An 11441-nucleotide genomic window follows, 5' to 3' on the forward strand; every position below is an offset into this window, starting at 1 on the left:
GCGCGGCCGTCTCGTCGTTCCATTTGGTATCCACGGGTCTTCCCAGATACGCACATGTTCTCCTGTCCCAATCCTCCAAACAATTCCTTCTTTCAGCAGCTCCACCCCTTTCAAGATACTCCTCCAGGTGTACGACATATCACCAATCGCTTCTGCTTCTAGGACCGAGCAGTTTGGAAAATACCTTGCTTTTAACACCCTCGCACACAAAGTATCCGGTTCCTGCAGTATTCGCCACCCCTGTCTAGCAAGCATGGCCAGATTGAAAATGTGCAGGTCCCAAAAGCCCAACCCCCCATCTTTCTTTGACTTAGTGAGTTTCTCCCACCCTATCCAATGGCATCGATCCCACTTGTCCTGTTGGCTCCACCAATACCGATTAATCAGAGTGCCAATCTCTTCACACAATTTCTTAGTTAGATCGAAGCAGGACATGGCATATGCCGGGATTGCTTGTGCCACTGCTTTCACCAACGTCTCCTTGCCCGGCAAAGCCAACAGTTTTTCCACCCATCCCCGCATCCTTTGCCAAATGCTTTGTTTAATGTATTCAAACTCCTTGCTTCTTGCTGCTCCGACGTGCACTGGCAGACCGAGATACCGCTTTCCTACAGACTCATGCGCGATTCCAAGAATCTGCAACACTTCTGCTCTTCTAGCATTGCTGGTACCCTTACTGAAAGTGACGACTGACTTGTTCTTATTAATCATTTGGCCAGACTGGGCCTCATAAAGTGCAAGAATATCCTGCAACCTGTGAGCCCCTTGAGCATTTGCCTTCATCACAATCAGCGAGTCGTCTGCGAAGAACAGATGGTTGATCTTAGGGGCACCTTGGCAAATCTGTACTCCTTGAATCGATCCCTCAATCTCAGCTCGGTGCAAGAGCGCCGAGAATCCCTCTGCACACAATAGGAATAGGTACGGCGAGAGGGGATCCCCCTGGCGCAGTCCTCTTTCGGGCACAATAGTTTCAGTGAGGTTTCTGTTTACTTTCACCCTATACCTTACACTTGAGACGCATTTCATTATGGTTCCAATCCATTGTTCAGCGAAACCCATCTTGCGCATAATGCATTCGAGGAATTTCCACTCAACTCGATCGTAGGCCTTACTCATATCCAGTTTGATAGCAACCAATCCATCACGACCACCCTTCTTCTTGTGCATTAAATGATTTATCTCATAGGCCAACAACACGTTATCCGTGATCATCCTCCCTGGGACAAACGCTGATTGTGTTGGTGATATGATCTCTGGAAGTATTTCCTTCAATCTGTTTGCCACTGCCTTCGAAATCAACTTGTACAGCACGTTGCAGAGGCTTATGGGTCTGAACTCTGTCACTCTTTCAGGGTTTTTATTCTTTGGAATCAACACAATGATGGTATCATTCCATGTCTCAGGCATAGCGCCCCCATTTAGGACAACAAGCACTTCATCTTGTACCTTCTGTCCCACCAACTCCCAGAACCTTTTAAGAACACAGCCGACATTCCGTCCGGTCCCGGAGCTTTAAGGTCACCAATGGCCTCAAGAGCTTTCCTCACTTCCTCCGCCTCGTATGGCCGTGTCAGCCTGTCATTCCAAAATGCAAAAGGGGATAGCTGTCATGAAACCATGAAAATGCCTGGCTGAACCAGAGATGGCCAAATGGACCGGCCCGGCCTGTGCTAATCGTGCCTGGCACGGCATGACCCATCGAGGCCCGATTAACAAACGTGTCGTGTCGTGCCGGCACGCGTGTTGCGCTCTCAAGCCCGAGCATGGCTCATTTGCTAATCGGGCTGACCCGTTGGGACACCCGGCATGTAGGCCCATGTGTTGTTTGGTTGTGGCATAATGAGCAGTTTTTAGGCCACTTATATAAAAAACAGGTTGTGTCGTGTCGCCCCGCATACCTAGCCTCATGGCCCAGGCACAGCCCCTAGTGTGCCGTGTCAAGCCCATGTCGTCCCGTGCTAGCGGGTCAGCCTGGCTGGCACGGACCAAATGGCCAGCTCAAGGCTGAACCGACCAACATTTACACCGGCGCACGAGTTGTGTTATCATTGACCCAGGTCAGATGGGCTCCATAGCAGCTGTTGAGTTCCTTTTTATACAACAACGATATACAGAGAAATACACATGATGTGGCCCATCATTGTTCTTGGGCTAGCCATGTCAGGCTATGAACATATAATTTTGCAGGGTTTCGTTGACGACAAATGGACTAAGTGGATATATTTGATTTGCAGGTTGATGTTAATCAATCTCTGCTCCTAATGGAGCAGTTGGTAGGATTGGTCTAGGTTTTTTTTTGTCCCATCACTTTCGTCCGGTTTTATTTGGACTGGGTTTTTTTCGTCCCCCCTCCCACCACCCCCTCTTGCTGGTTTATTTTTGCCTCATTTCCCACACAACGGAAAAATCTGAACGAATCAGAACTTCCCACGTGGGGGCAAGTTATTTAGTAATGTCTTTATGTGAAAGAATCAATCAAGGTCAAACTCTAAAAGTCAAATCAAAATTAATTAACCTCACCATAAATCCCTCGATCACATAAATTAATCTTTTTGTATGTCACCAAAATTACAGTTAACATTACCATATGTCGCCTAATCACATTAATGTTGGATGACACATCTCGCAAATCTGCTTCTAACAAAGTCGTACCCCTGGCCTCCACCGATCGATAGCCTACGAGGGACACATCACGCATCTCTCCTTCCCCCTTCATCTCCCCACCAGATCTCGTTCCCATCAGCCGCGTCCCTCCCCCTAGCGGCGGCACCGGCAACCGGTGACAACCAGAGACCAACAGGGCGGCATCGCTCCCATGGTACTTCCCTTCCCAGTCCCCTAACCCTCTACCCTCCCTCTACCGAGGCCCTTGGGCCTGTCCGCCTGACCTCCAGGCGATGCCACGAAGACAAAGGATGGTTGTCACCGTCGGCGGCGGCGGCGGGGCCCTTCCCCTCCCCGCGAGGCGCCAGGACGGCGCGGGACGGCCAGCTTCGCGGCGGGGCGCGGCCCGACGGCGGATCTCCTCGGGTCGGAGGCGCTCTACGGTTGGCTGCAGGGGGAGGCTTCGTCGGGCGATGGGCGGCTGTTCCGCGGCTTGCGGCGTCGAGCGGCGCGTCCATGCGAGTGGATCTGGTGCGGCGCCCGGGAGATGGGGAGGTGGAGGAAGAGGGCGCCGAGAGGGGTCGCGGTAAAGGAGGAGGAGGGCGCGGGGATGAGGGCCGGTGCGGATCTGGCCGGCGTAGGGCTGGGCAGCGGTCCGGCGGTGGCAGTGGCGCGGATCTGGCGCGCTGCCGCCACGAGGGCCCGAGTTCCGCCCCGTGCTGCTCCTGGCCTGGCGCGGAGGTGGGCACCGTGGAGGGCGGCGTCGGCACTGCACCGGGCGGCGAGTGGAGGGCGTCGAGGGCACTGATGGGCCGCGCTGGATCTGGGAGGGCTGCGCTTGCTGGAGCAGGGAGGCTCCAGCCGTGGTAGATGCGGGATGCGGGGCCCGATCTGGCCTCTGCATGCTCGCCGTGGGGAGGTGGACCATGCCTTCACGGCTTCAACAACAAGGTGCTGCTGCGACGGCGGTGTGAGAAGACATGGACGAGCTCCGTAGGGCTTGAGCGGAGGTGTGCGACGATACGGACGAAAGTCCCGCACAACAAGAGCCGGTGCCGGTGGCGCCTGAGGGTGTCATTTTCCTCCTTGGAGGCGCCACCGAGGTGTGTCGGCATCTTCCTCGGGCTTGGTTGGTAGTGTCTCCGGGCGAAAGCCTAGGTCCGGTTGGATCGGCGTGATGACGACGTCTCCGACGTCATTCCTCTGTTGGGAGCATCACGTTTTTGAGACACTGCTTGGAGGTTCTATGTGGCGCTCCTCCGGTGCTCGCCGCTGTTTTTGGTGAAGCTCCAGGCGCAATGTATGCCATCGCTGATAAGTCCAAGACGAAGCTTTGTCTGGGACCGACCGAGTTCCGCCATCTGCCTGCACTCTGCTTCAAGGGTGGATGGTGCGTTGACAAAGAAAGTCTTAGTTGGAGCTGCTGCTATCTTCGGAGGATACCGGCGTTGATCAAGTGACGCGGCGGTGACGCTTAGCCAAGGACAGGCCCTTTTTGCTTTGTAGTCGTGTTGGCTGTGATGGTAGCTCGGCAGCTAATAGGGCTGTGGTTTTCTTTTTCTTTGATCTTCGGATTTTCATCATGTTGTTCTTCCGCTGCTTCCTGCTAAATCGAATCAAGCCAGCATTTTGCATTTTGCTGGATCTTTCAAAAAAAACAAAGGATGGTTGTGCATCCTAGCGCCTCTCTTCTCCATCGATCCACCAACTCCTCAAGGTGAATCTTCTCCAAAAGTATCCCTCTTCTCTCCTATCCATCAATCCACCATCTCCTCTGCTCTTTTTTTCTATCACTCATTCGTTATCCCTGGAACTTGGCGACTCTAGAATGAGATGTAGACTTCCCGGTAGAACTGCGGTAATCATTTACTCCCATTGGCAGCGGCACATCTCTTGCCCCACCAGGTACATTCATTTTAACCTTCATTAGTTGAGCAAACCATCTCAACATCACTATCAAATGTTGTGCATCCATTAGCGATATCCCAATCACAAATATATTTTTTTACATTTTTTTGTGGGCGATTTGTTTAAGTTGCTTGGTGTCTGTGCGTGTGGATGTGGCATTAGAAGGGTCTTGGGGATGCCACATCCGACTGCCACAATGTTATACTACCTCCGTTCTTAAATATTTGTCTTTCTACAGATTTTAACAAGTAACTACATACGGAGCAAAATGAGTGAATCTACGCTCTAAAATATGACTACATGCATTCGTTTGTGGTAGTCCATTTAAAATCTTTAAAAAGACAAATATTTAGAAACGGAGAGAGTAGTTAGTTGTTCGTTAAGAGGACTGTCACAATGATTTGCAAAGTACTGCTCTTGAAAATAATTACGAATGTTGGTGAAAACTGCAGATGTTATAGTGTCAGGAGGGGGCTCAAATAGAACAGCGACCGCATGCGCCTACTCTAAGGCGGCCTCCTCTTTTGGTGTCATCAGGGGTGGAGCTCAATGGACCTACCCCGATGCACACGTATCATGGTCCAAAATCATTTTTGGTAGTCCCTATCGTCACTTTGAACCCAGTGCATCACCCAAGCCTACGTCTTGCGCATCAGGGCAGCCAGCTATTTATTACTCCCTCCGTTTTTAAATATTTGTCATTTTAGAGATTTCAAATGGACTACCATATTCGGATATATATAGACATGTTTTAAAGTGTAGATTCACTCATTTTGTTCTGTATGTAGTCACTTGTTGAAATCTCTAGAAAGAAAATATTTAGAAATGGAGGGAGTAGATATTTTGGCGTACAGCTAGCCCATTTGGTGTAGATGGTAGGTACCAGGAATAGGTTTAAATTGACTGATCAAATTGAGAAGCTGTTGATTTTGGGTTACCCTGAATGCTAGATAAGATGAATCTAGTATTCTTGTGCTGCTCTGCCGGAACTGCTCAAGTCAGATATTTAAGCTTGTGGTCATTTGCTTTATATAATACATCATATTTTATTAAAATCGATTTGCTTCATATAGTGGAATACTCCATCACAATTGCTTTACATTTTTATAATATATGCATAAATTTATTTAACATGTACAAATCCAAATTAATTATATTATTGTTTATCTTTTCTTCATAACGCTTAGCAAACTTCTATAGTGCTTATTAGACTGGAGTTAATTTGGATTCATAATTATCTACTTGACACCAAGTATCTTCTAATGTATGTATTCATGTGTCTTTTATCAAATGTACATACATTATAGACAAGTATCTTCTGGAAAAAAAGTGCAGTGGCAAGAACAAAATGATACAACTATAGAAAATAAATTGGAAGAAAAAATCCTATATGATTATAAAAAAAAAGTTTTTGGTGACGGCAAAGTGATACAACATTAATATGTAGTCTCAAAGTTCAGGAGTAAGTTTTACATGCGCGTCCTTGAATCATTTTTCCCCTCCAATCTGTTTTCTGCAAAATAAATGATATGCAAGAATGAGAAGAGAGTCGAACTGATACTACACGTGCTTGAGAAAAATGAGAACCTCTACTATACCATATGTGCTCATACCATTTTATTACATTTACACCTTCTTATTTATGTGTAACTATCATAAAACTAGCTGGACCAATTTTGTCTTGTTTTGACATGATGAATGATAGCAGAAGGAGTAGCTTAGGACCAGTCATTTTTATACAACTCTTTTCACTTACAGAAGTGTAGCACCTAGGAACTACAACCTTTTGTATAATAAGCCCGAAGCTTTATTCATTAGAAATAACCAGTACAGTTAAGAATTATAGCCCATTCTTGTGTTGTGGACGAAGTTTCTACAAAAAAATAGCACATAATGAAAGAAAGATTAGCATTAACTCAATCTTAATGCAGCTATTTTCAGGAAAAATAGTATTGCCATTGAACTGAAGGAGCAAGGTGCGGGGGTTCATCGGGATATTTTCAGTAGCCCCACAACCAAAGAGCTAAAGTGGTGGTGCGTGACAGGGTACAGAGGGTGATGCAAGCTAGACAATGGGACCGAATATGTTGCCACTATAGGTTGGTAGTAGAATTAGTGCAAATATGCACTCGAAGGCCATTACCTTCAGGTTTAATGGGGGAGGGACAATTTCGTAGAATGTCTTGTCGTTTGATGTGATTTATGGCAAAGAGTTTAGGAGTCCAATATAAGAATATGTGCCGATTCTTAATCTTAAAGCAAACAAGGCGTGAAGTACAGGAGAAGCTTCACTGTTCGAGCACCAAGGATATGTCATTGACTACATTGTTCATCATGCTGCTTAGAAGAGATATGGCCAAAAAGTATTATCATTTGTAAATACTCTTTTTGAGTGAGATGAGCATCAGTAGCAAGATAGATAACAGAGTTGACGTTTATTTTGATTTTTAATTTCATTGTTTTTATAGAGCTGGCATTTATTTGAATAAGATTTAATTGTTAATAAGATTTTTTTACTTTAAACATTTTGGTATAATTCACTCATTTTATTATGAAGTTAATAACTATGGATCATGCTTTGGCCTGTAATTTCTAATCAGTATTTCTAAATTATGATGAAGGTGTGCCAGAGAGCTAATTTTTTGTGCTTATGAAATGCGCAACGCATGTACAATGAAGGGGCACTTAGTTTGATTTGCTCGGCTATAATGTAGCCCCCACCCCGCCCAAATCCATAATATAAGTTGTATTTGATTTTCTAGATTCATACTTTGTCTATGGATCTCTCTTGAAAAAAATAGTTGATAGTTACAAATCATAATCATATGAAAGCGAGCTTGAGTACAAAAACGAGATAATGCTCAGCTGACTAATCACCAAAAACGAGATCAAAAAATATATTTCAAATCATTAAAAAAATTATAATATGTGGAAGTACATGATTTTGAAAATAGTGATCGGGCATGGTGGCAAGAATGAAGGCGGATGTGGGGAGAGGATAAATATATGGATACCACTTTGTATTCTTGCAATGAAAGGGTGGTTAAGTAGACACAATGATCACCAAGGAGGAAATGAATGGGAGAGATGAGGGTCTCAAGACAATGTCACTGAAAGAGGCCGAAAATTCATCGAGTTTTATACAACAATTAGGAAAAAAATTATAAGGCCCGTGGCAACGCACGGGCGTTCTACAGTGTAATTAAAATGCTAGATAAGTTTCAGTGGAGGCTAACTACTAATGGTGTCTTCATCGTGAAGTTTATGTATGGGGATCTTATGAATTTTGAACCTATTTTCCAGAGAAAAAATATCTAAAATATAAAATGTTCTTGCAAGATCAAAGTTTTCATGTGGTTTTTGCAAAGGGAGGTAGTTCTTACAAAAGATAATCTTGCTAAGTGTAATTGGTATGGTAGAAAAAAAATTGTTATTTTTTAATCAGGAGGAGACGATTCATCATTTATTTCTATCTTGTCCGTTTACTATCTTGATTTGTCTGCATGATTCATGTTGCCTACAATTTACCGCCGTCAACGAGTATTCCAAATATGTTTGGAAATTGGTTGGGTGGTGTTCATCATAAGCCTAAGGGCCAAATCCATGTGGAGTTTGTGTCATTTTATGGGCAATATGAAATTGTTGGAACGTGTGCATTTTTAATATATCATCTATTCTCAATTTCTTGTTGGTTATCTACAGGGCTACGACACCAATCTGTATGTGGTCATCATTATAGCGTGTGAACGTGCGGGCGCTTATGGTCTCTGGGTGCAGCCGACTAGAAAAGGTTGCACATGTTTATACAACTAGTTTGACTGGCGAGCCACTCATAGATTATGTGGGTGAGCTATGTAGTCTTAGTTCTGGCAGGTTGTGTTCATGTTTCTTTTTTACTTTTATTTTTGTTTGGTATTCGATGACTTATACTTGGTTCACGTTTAATATATAATGAATGTGTCCACCATATGATGCAGAGGCCGGGGTACTCTCCTTTTTGAAAAAATGGGACCCATGATTAAAGACACAAAAGAGGAAAAGGTTGGCAACTTGCCCGTTTTAGTGTCTCTCTCCTTGTCGGCGCAATTGGCATTGGTAGCTGATACGTCTCCAAGGTATCTATAATTTTTGATTGTTCCATGCTATTGTAGTATCAATCATGGATGTTTTATATGCAAGTATATGTAATTTTATATCATTTTTTGGAACTAACCTGTTAACTTAGTGCCAAGTGCCAGTTGCTACTTTTTGCCTATTTTTGGTTTTCCAGGAAATCAGTACAAAACGAAATCCAAATGTCACGAAACTTTTTGATGATTTTCTTTCCGGACAAGAGAGACCCTAGAAGTTTCGGGAGGATATCAGACATGCAATGAGGAGATGGCAAGGCACTTGGGCACACCCAAGTACCTTGTGGGCCCCTCGTGGCTTCGTCTGACCTAATTCTACCTCTATAAATTCTCTAAAATCGGGAAACCAACAGAGAGCCACCCAAAATACTTTTTTCGCCACCGCAAGTTTCTGTTCTTCGGAGATCCCATCTGGAGGCCTCTTCGGTACTCTGCGGGAGGGGGGATCGATCACGGAGGGCTTCTACATAGATGACCCACAAGTATAGGGGTCCATCGTAGTCCTTTCGATAAGTAAGAGTGTCGAACCCAACGAGGAGCAGAAGGAAATGACAAGCGGTTTTTAGCAAGGTATTCTCTGCAAGCACTCACTGGTACGCGTTGGTGCTATACAAACGGTTTTTAACCCCTTTCCGCGACGGCATTTGGAACCGTCGCCTAGTGAGTGTGGGCGATAGGGGGGTCCTTCCCACACGACCCAGAAATCATCGGGGATATGCCCTCTTGGCACACGCGCTCGAGAAAATGAGGTCGTGTGCGACTGGCGAGTGCTCAAATACAAAAATACATATAGTAGAGCTAAAAAATACAGTTATACAGGCGAAATTGTTTCCGGTGGCAAGTACATCCCACACAGTCAGTCCCCGCTAAACGTTTCCGTTCGTATGTACATCCCACACAGTCGCTCCAAGGAAAACGTTTCCGTTCACAGATACATCACACACAATTTTTCCCGTCAAATCATTTGCGTTACTGAAAGCATCACACACGGTCCGTAGAAGAAACTGTGTGGCAAAGGCTGTCCATCACACATAGTTTTTATGTGGTAAACGTTTGCGCAAGGTGGCCTAACGCAAACAGTTTTGAAGAGAAAGTCGTGTGTGACTATTCATTGGTCCAACACGGTTTATTCCTAGAAACTGTGTGCGTTGCCTGAGGTCATCGCCACGGTGTTTTTTCAATAACCGTTTGCAATAGCAAAACCCAGTTAGCAGGCTAATTCGCCATTAGCAGGCTAATTTCCCTATTATTAACAATCCATTTATTAATCTAATTAACATTCATATTAAGCACATAATATATTTCATTTTCACATTAAGGAAGCAGAATTTCATAATTGAAATACATCAGAGTACAACATAATATAGCTTCAGCACTCAGCTACCCCATTACACAACTGCACCAGCACCAAGTTTCACATGCAATATGTAGAACCTTTCGAAATTAGCATCATAGAGGGTATATAGACAGATGCATCTCATCTGGAAAACTGCTGAAGCGGAAGGCGAATATTGATCCTTCATTCATGTTGAAGGTCTTTGCAACTTTAGGCCAGTGCCTGTGGATGATTGACCGTCTGTCCTTCATCCTCTTCAGAAACACTTCAATATTGAATCGTAGGTATTTTATGAAAACCTTCCTCGCCTCCTGACCATAGAGGTGGTTTGAGAGGTAATCATCAGTGAACTGCTTTGGAAAGGCCTGAAAACAAGGATGTGCGTAAATATCTTCTCTATATTGGAAATGAGGCAAATGAATAAAAAAAGGCAAGGTATAATAGTTAGTACCATCTTGTAGTGAACTGATGTCTTCTTCATTGTGCAGACAAAGATCTTGTTGTTTTTTGTCGCTAATTTCTTTATCCTAACAATCTTTCTGAGTTTCTTGATTTGATTGATATTCATGGACAACTCATTTCCCCATATGCAAAAAGGGTCGAACAGTGGGTCAAAACCTCTGACAGCGGGACCTACATGTGCAAGACCAAATTGTTAAAAACCTAAATATTAGAATGGTTCCTGCAATTGCACAATAATGTGCTATTAGACAACGGACCATGCACCTGCTAACCTCGATTGTAAACCTCAGTGCTTCCCATTGTTTCCCTGCAACACATATAAGGTAGTTAGTCATCAGGATAAGTAACGGTTCGCATGCTATTAGTAAAATATGTTGATGAAAAATAAGCACATTGCAGATTCATCAGATTAATTGAAGCCACATGAAAAACCCATTTATCCAAACCAAACATGATTAAGAACTAGGAAATATAGCACTTGTATATGTTTCTCATGTATTAAGTGCAGCTAAATTCGATTTATTCCTCACATGCACAACAATACAAAATTCTACCCACGACAATTGGACATCGCATTACAGAATGAACCAAGTAGTTAACGAAACACCCCAACAAATGAACCAAACATTAACTGAGCACCACATTGCACAATATAACATACTCCTAATAGAAGATCAGACAGTTAACCAAACCAAGCATGCTTAACAACTTGGAAATATAGCAATTTTATTTTTCTCATGTATTTACTACAGCCAAATTCAATTTATTCCTCACATGGTGTACAATAACAGAATGCACCCACAACTATTGAACATCGCATTGCAGAATTGAACCAAACAGTTAACTAAACACCACAACACAAATGAACCAAACGTTAACTGAGCACCACATTGCACAATGTATAACCAAACCAAGCATGCTTGACAACTTGGAAATATAGCAATTGTATTCGTTTCTCATGTATTTTGTAAAAATAAATTCGATTTATTTCTCACATG

This window comes from Aegilops tauschii, chromosome 4 (assembly GCF_002575655.3).
Source record: "Aegilops tauschii subsp. strangulata cultivar AL8/78 chromosome 4, Aet v6.0, whole genome shotgun sequence".
NCBI classification, from domain to species: Eukaryota; Viridiplantae; Streptophyta; class Magnoliopsida; order Poales; family Poaceae; genus Aegilops; species Aegilops tauschii.